Below are 8,675 nucleotides of genomic sequence, written 5' to 3' on the forward strand. Positions count from 1 at the left end.
TATTATAAAGCTACTAGTGTAGTCAAAGAAGTATAGTACTGATGTAAGGATACAGCTATAGATGAGTGGAGCAGAACAGAGAATCCAGAGATAGACACATATATATGGGCAATTAATTTTCAAAAGTTACCAAGGTGCTTCAATGGCGAAAAACGAGTCTTCAATAAAGGGTCCTCAAGCAAACTACATATTCATATAGAAAATAATAAACTTTGACCCTGATCTTTTGCAATACATACAAATTTACTCAAAATGAGTCACAGACCTAAATGTAAAAGATAAAACTAAACTAAAATAAAACTTTAGAACAAAATATAGGAGAAAAACTACAAGGTTTGGGATAGGCAAAACTTTCTTGGGACAGAAAAATCATTAACATGAAAAATAATTGACAGATTGAACTTCAACAAAATGACAAACTCTTCAAAAAAGTCTACAAAGAAACTGAAAAGGCAAGCCATAGAGTAGGAGAAGGTATACACCAGGGGTCCTTAACCCCCAGGCTTGGCAGTCCAAGGCCTGTGAGGAACTGGGTGGCACAGCAGGAGGTGAGCGGCGGGAAGGAGAGCGAAGCTTCATCTGCCGCTCCCCATCGCTCCCCATCATTCACATTACCGCTGGTATACACGATACATGTATCAAACTTTGAATTTGCATAACGAATATTTTTTAAAATGTTACAATTGAAAATTGAGTAACTAACTCAATCAAACTAGGCAAGAGATTTAAACAGACACCTGACAAAAAAGTTATCTAAGTGGACAAAAGGTACATGAAAATACTCTACATCATTTGTTATTAGGGAAATGCAAATTAAATCCACAATTAGATACCAATACATATTCATTAAAATGGCTAAAACTGAAAAGATTTACCATGCCAACTGTTGGTGAGGTTGTGGAGCAATTAGAACTGAAGGGAATATAAATTCTACAACTACTTTGTGAAATGTTTGTGGCAGTTTATTAAGTAACTAAACACGTATCATAAAACCTAGCAATTCCTATCCTAGGCATTTATGTAAGAGAAATGAAGATATATGTCCCCAAAATACTTGTGAACAAATCTTCCTAGGACGTTTATTCAGACATCAAGGACATGCCCTATGATTGCTTTTACTTGAAACTTTAGAAAAGAGAAATTTAATTTATAATGAAGAAAAGCAGATCAGCGGTTTTCTGGGGTTGATTATAGGGGCTTGAATTGACTGCAAGTGTACATGGGAAACATTTTTGGGTGCTACAAGTATTCCATAGTTTGACTGTGGCTACTCATTAAAATACACACTTATGTGGGGAAATTTTATTTCATGTAAATCAAACTGAATTAATTATATTTCAAAAAGATTTCAGGGTGTGTTTTAGATGATCAGTCCACTAATCATCTCCGAATTTATCACATCCTTCCGTATCCTGTGGTGTGAACTCTACCTAGGCAAGTCCTGAAGCTGAACTAGTCATCTTAGCCCCATTCTCAAGCAATCCTTCTCTTTACTAAAATTCCAAGATGCCTCGTAATGGAAGCCTCAAATTCGTGGAGGAAAAAAAATCCTGTCCTCACATGTAGCAGCACTTCTGCTGTCATATTTCTTCTGGAAATAACTTTGCTGATATTAAAGTTTGTATTTAGAAAATATACTCTGTTTAAGCTATTCATGACTCTACTATATTTCAAGTGAGAATTATATAATTGAATATGTAAAAAATTGAAATGCTTTGAACTCTAGAAATAACCTATGATTATATTCTATACAACCTGAAGTATGTTTCAAGAGGATTTAGAGAGATTTATAAAGAAATTATATCAAAAATATAAATTTAAATTATTTTCAAATGTTTGCCCCTCCTCTTTTCTGTTCCCAGAAATTACCTTCTCTGCTGGGTCCATAAGCATAGAATTAATCATGAGGCAGTAACTATGGCAATATAGTCTAGACTAGACAATTCACACAATTACTGATCGATTTCCTGTATAAAACACTAAAGTTTACTTTTATTCCCATCAAGTCAAAGACATTATAGTATTATTTCTTTTAATGATCACGTTTGCCCTTATTAGAAGTGTTTGTACTTTACTGTAAAAGTCAAAACTCAGGTAAGTCTTACGGATACTCCATCGGAAAATGATGCTGGGATTAAAGTAGAATGTATCCAGTTTTACATCCCATAAAAGTGAGAACTACATGATATGTGAGGCTGGCTGACTCTACTCTTTAACATGTTATCTAGACAATTCATTGTGGTGCCCAGCTAAATGATACACATATTAAAGTGACCTTGTTAGACTGGTTAGCTTACAATCTACTGTATTTGTTTATATATCCAATTAAAAACCTTTGGTAAATTTAGGGAAAGTGGGGGAGGGATAAACTGGGAGATCGGGATTGACATATCCACACTACTATATATAAAATAGAAAACTAATACGAACCTGTATAGCACAGGGAACTCTACTCAATACTCTGTAATGGCCTATATGGGAAAAGAATCTAAAAAAAGAGTGGATATATGTATATGTATAACTGATTCACTTTGCTGTACACCTGAAACTAACACAACATTGTAAATCAACTATACTCCAATAAAAACTAAAACAAAACAAAATAAAACCTTTGGTAAATTAAGTATTAATCATGATTTTCTTGTCACATATTTTTAAAATTTACATTTATGACTTAGCATAATATCCATTTGTTCAATTATTCAAACTCTAACATTGCCATTTTGGGTGTTGTAAGTTGTCTGCAGAATTTTTATTTTACTCAAATAAGTATAAGTAGCTGGAGATATCCCTATTGACTGTACATATGAAGAGGCTCAACAGCTTACTGTAATTGCTCTAAAGATGATAAGACTGCCTAGACATAAAAATTCAATAATGAACATGTTTTATAAACTGAAATTGATGAGAGAATAAATCCAGGTAGAGTCTAGATACTTTACAGCTTGTTACTTGAAGTCAAATTCTCTTTCCTTTCATAAAGTATATTTCTTGACTATAAGTGTCAATCCACCAACAATATTCTATGCAGGCACTAGAATAATGCCACCAGAATGGTGAGGAAAGAGAAGTACCTAACAGTCTAATGAATTTGGAAAAGTATAGCAACACCACTTACCATCCCTAATTCCAATTCCAAGTAATATAGCTACTTATATAGCAGAAATCCATACAAGCAATGTTTTAAATATATACTGGTAAACTATTTTTATAGTGTCATTTAGGTTCCTCAATCAATTCTGAAATGTTTTGTTAATATCTATGCCTACAAACATGTCTTTAAAATGATGGATAAACTCAAAGTTCTTCTAAGATGGAATTTTATTATCTTTTTGTAACTCAGCTTGTTTTAAATTATGTTCACTTGATAAGTGCTTCTCCTGTTTTTCTTTTCTCAAGAGTAATGAGTAATGGAACAGTAAAAAACACTGTATTTAGGGGCTGAAGACAGCACCTACTACGGGTCGATCAAGTGAGATGCAAAGATAAATTGAATCCTATTCCATCCTTGCAGAATTTAAAACAGGGTAAATACTGTCACACAGGTATAAGGTTCTATGAGAGTAAAGAGGAGGAAGCATGCAGCTTATGGTTTTGAAGAAAACTTTTAAAGAGTAGGACATACTTGAGTAAGAAGTTACCAGATAGAGACGGGGAGGAATGGCATTTACATCAGAGGATATGGAAACAACAACAAAGAAATACAAAAAAATCTGGAAATGGCTAGTATTCTGACATATGTCTGTGTAGGTGATTGTTTGGGGTTATGGGGAGGGGAGGGACGTGCGTAGATTGCAGGAAATGAAATGGAACCATTGCAGGACCATGGTAACTTTATGCTCCGGATAATGATGAGCTCTTCAAAGTTCAGCAGAGGAGTGAAATACACGTTTTGTTTTTATCTTCTAATTTCCAATATATCACTGTGCACTGTAGACTTTGGGTGGAAAGAAAACTTGTTGGGGCCTCCCTGGCAGTCCAGTGGTTAAGACTCCAGGCTTCCACTGCAGGGGGCACGGATTCTATAGGTCAGTGAGGAGTCTATGGCCTTGGGCCAACAGATGAAAAGAGTTTATAGAAAGAATAGGAATGAAAGGAATGCATGCAAAGATTTGAGAGTAATTTTATACCTTGTTACAAGCACTTTACTCACAAAAGTAGCTAGTAAACTTTTCAATGACTCAATACAGAGACACTACAAGTATTTCAATTCAAATTCTTATTTTGCCCTATGCAATTACATTTTCTCATACAGCCAAGGGCTACATTGTTACCTCAGGAAGCAATGCCATTTTTTTCTGATCCAAGCTTTCCACCTCGTTTTCTAAAAATGACTCATCTTGTTAGGATCACTCTCACTCTAATACATCATTATGCTTCTCTTCATTTTCCCACCTAGGTCAGAAGTTACTTCTCCTTCTTTGCTCTGTGTTGTATTACTTATACCTTCTGTTCTAGCTCTTATTTTCTTTGCTGCCTTTACTATCTTATAGAATCCTTGAGGGTGGGGATGATGCTGTATTTGGCCATCTGTGACAGATTTCTTTGATCATGACACTGGATAAATGTATGTTTAAAAGAAAAATAATTGACTCAAACTCAACCATAATTTCGTAATTTTATCTTCAAGTCATAAGAAACTGCCATGTGATACCTGTCATAACATAACACAGAATCCCTAGTCTATGGTTTTTTATGGGTATATTCATCTTTATTTATGTTTATATACAAAAGATAAGCATGCCTTTGAATTCCATCTATAAATGTGAGAGATAATTCTTATTCTCAAATATATTCGTGTACAATATTTCACATTTATTTTATTGTAATTTTGATTATGAAGAGTTTTATCATAACATCTAACTTCTAAGTTGATTTATTCAAGTTATTCATTACTACTAATAGCAAACTACTGGTCACAGAGAGTTTGATTACATTTAAATAACGTCATCTCAGTGACTAGAATAGAACACTAGAATGAAGTTTATACTTTATTGGCCTGTAGTTTATTGATAAGACTGAGTTATGAGTCCTGACGAGTTATTCTAACTGTACCTCCATTATTAGGGTACTTTGATGTGAGACCTTGATTCTTAAAAAAATTCAAGTCTTTAACATGTGGTCATCCATAATTTCACAAACACTACAATACTTTATACCTCAAAAGTATGATAATATTTCCCCAGACATTACAGTTACGATAGATGGTACTTTTCAAAAATGGCGGCAACAATATTTCTAGCCCCACATGATCTAGAATCTTGCCCCTCTTCCATCAGAGGTTGGAGTCTATGTCCTCTTCCCTTTACCTTGGAAGAGCCTGTGGAGGCAATAATAGAGTGCCGCTATGTGACAGCCAAGTTTAGACATGAAAGCAGTAAAGCTTCTGTCTGGGGATGGCTCTGATGCCTTCCCTGGGAATGCAGCCATCATGCTGTGAGGAAGACCTGGCTACATGGGGAAGTCTGCGTGTCTGAGCCCCGACCCAACAACTAGAACCAAACGTCAGCTGCATGAGTATAGGTCACATGGCTTAGAGACAAGCCTTCGTTGCCAAGCCCTAACCACGTTACAGATTTATGAGCAAAAGAAAATGACTGTTGTTTGAGGCCACGCAGGATTGTCAAAAAGCAATAGTCACATGAGCAAAAGTAAATAAAGCATTTGTAAGAGGTACATCTTGCTTTATAGAGTATTTCCTTGTAATGTGAATGTGAATGTCACCTCCAGAACAGCAGTGCTTGCTCTGTTTGGTTGGCTTCTGTATTCCTGGTGCTTAGAACAGGAGTTCTAAGCTCAGAGTATTCAGTACATAAAATAATAATAAATTTATGATGAGATCCATATAAATCAAGGATAATAAAGGCTTTTGAAAAACATATGCAAACAAAAATGTTTGCAAAGTGAAATTTGTCAAAATGTTCCCCGAATTTATGAAAATATTAGTATACTTAAGAATTAGCAAAAAAAAATTTTTTTTGTACATTTAGAGCTATAAGAAACTCAAAATGTATTACATACCTTTGTTTCACATTCAATTCTTGTTTTGTTTCAAATATGCGTTACATAGGTTGACCTTCAACACTACTGCTAATTTAGCAAACAAATTTTTGACTTAGCTGTCTGTATTTGTTCATTTAATTTTACTATTACCTGAAGTACAGGAATTTATTTAATATCTCAAAAATATGATACTATATTTTAAGCTGTTGACACAGTATTTCATATTGCATACAATACATAAGTGATATTTTTCATTTTGTAGATGCATTATATTTTGAAACGTATAGGGTAGTTCTTAAGCTGACAAACACCCCTAAACATATAAAACAAAATGCTAATATCACTGAATAAAGAATGCAAAATTTATCGCCTCTTCTAATATTTATCCGAATTTATGAATAGGATAAAAGTGTCTATTGCAAGGAACTGTTAAGTTGAAGAGAATTTTAACATGATTTTCTTTCGAAAATGTAGAATACCAAATAGCTAATTGGTTAGTAATTTTCCAGACTAATAAGTTACTAATAATAACATAAATAATTTTACTCAAAAGTATGAATAATAAGGATAAAAACCTATCTTATTCGTTCACTTTCCCAAATATCCATTGAATCCTTCAATTTTATTTATTCCTCATCTTGAATACTTCCTAAAGTATTAAGAAGTGATACTAGATAGAAGGGCTTCTGAGCTCCACCTTCTGCTTGTATCTTCTGACACTGCTTTCCTTAAACTTACTGCTTAGGAAACAATGAATGAGTTGTAGATCCCCATTTGATTCCTACTTCCATACTTTTTTTTCTTTTTTTTTTTTTCCTGCTGTATCTTCTGGCCAGAAATGCTCTCAATGCCATCTTCACTTGATGAAATTTGGCTCAGAGAACTTAAAACTCAGTTCAGAGGTGTGTTGGGTGTCCCCAAGACCACCCCCACTATCAGAGATTGGCTGGAAAGACTCACAGCAGTCAGCAGATAGGTGTACTCCCCACTAAGATTTATTACAGCAATGAAGTAAGACTAATGGCTGGATCATATGGGAGAAAGGCACCATCTCTGGAGAAGTCCAATTTCCTACGTCTCTCCATTACATAAGGTGTCACACAGAGTGTACTCTTCCTTCAGTAACAAAATGCAGCTACATTTGTGTGATGTTTCTACCCAGAGAAGCCCATGAGAGACCTAGCTGGGGGCCGGTCATGCAGGCACCCTCTGCCTAGCATGTACTAACATTCCAGACTCCCAGAAGGGAAAAATAAAGTGTTCAGCATAAACCATATGGTTTGCACTGTCTAGGCAGAGTGAACCTTCATCTGTTAACTACTGACTCAGGGCCGAGTTTCCAGGTACCAGTCAAGGGCCAATCTTTCAAGCAGGCCTTTCTAAAGGTCGCTGCCTCCAGCCTGCTGTGATAATTCCTGTCTGCACATGAAGTAACCTGCAAAGGATTTAACTCTGATTCCTGGAGAGGGAGACACTGATCCTCAGTGCACCAGGCCTGGATATCTCTCAGTATTTCCTACTTTGGAGCACCATTACTTGTACTTCTAGCCCTCTCTCCCACATTACTCCTGATACTTTTTCACATGAAACTTTGATGAAAATCTAAATAATAGAGCGTCAAGTTCCTTTACTTGAAGGTTTAAAGTCTGTGCAGTTCATCCCCTCTCCCATCCCCTTTCTATCCTGAACAATTCATCCCTAATATCGGTAAGTAAGGCTGAACAAATATATGTCCATGTGTCAGGTGGAAAGGAGGCTGGTTGAGCTGTGGTGCTCCCACACAGGGTGTTAGGGATGCATGAGGAAAGGAGGGATTCCACAGGGTAGGGGAACCTGTATAGGATGTTGGAGTCCAAGTATGATGAGGAAGGTGTCCCAGTGGGGAGGTAACCCAACATGCAGTGTCCCAGCCTAGAGGGGTGAGGAGGGCAGCCAAGCAGGGGGAGGCCCAAGGGAGGATTTGGGATTTGGGGCAGGAGCGGGGGAGGGGGGGAACAACTGGTAGAGAGTATTGGAAGTTAAATGGGGAAGAGTGGCAGAAATGAGTGATTGGCTTCGTAAAGGAAGATCAATAAAACAAATAAACCTACCTAGGATAATGAGAGATAGGACTCTCATTGTCAGAGAAAGGCTCTCCAACCATGGAAAGGAAGATAACAAGAAGGTTGGATTGGGAGTATTGGAATAAACTCGCGTTTTTTACGATGCAGAGAGACAGAGACAGAGAGACAGAGGGAAAGAGAAAGATTTACATGTATATATTTAAATTATTTATAACAATAGGTAACACGTATGTTGCTATTCTCTGTGGTCCTACTTTATGAGTACAAGAGAATCTGAAAATTTTTTTTAATGCTCTTTAACCAAATAGTCCATTGGTTATTTTGATGAAAATATATTCCTCTGTTAGGGAGAGAGAAGTTATTAAGGAAATAGAATATGAGCACCAGTGAAATGTATTATGGCTCTTGACCGCTAACAGGTTCTTACAGATTTTTATTTTCCCTCTTTCAGGAGTAAGTCACTGCATCTAAGAGAACTAGAAGTGAAATTACAGATCTAGAACAGGATACTAGTGTCCAAATGTTTAATATGAAAATATAAATTTGTAGAAGGACTGGAACCATAAACTTAGGGCTTCCATTAAAGCCATACTATCTTGTGCACATAAC

Source organism: Tursiops truncatus, chromosome 9 (genome assembly GCF_011762595.2).
Source record: "Tursiops truncatus isolate mTurTru1 chromosome 9, mTurTru1.mat.Y, whole genome shotgun sequence".
NCBI lineage: Eukaryota > Metazoa > Chordata > Mammalia > Artiodactyla > Delphinidae > Tursiops > Tursiops truncatus.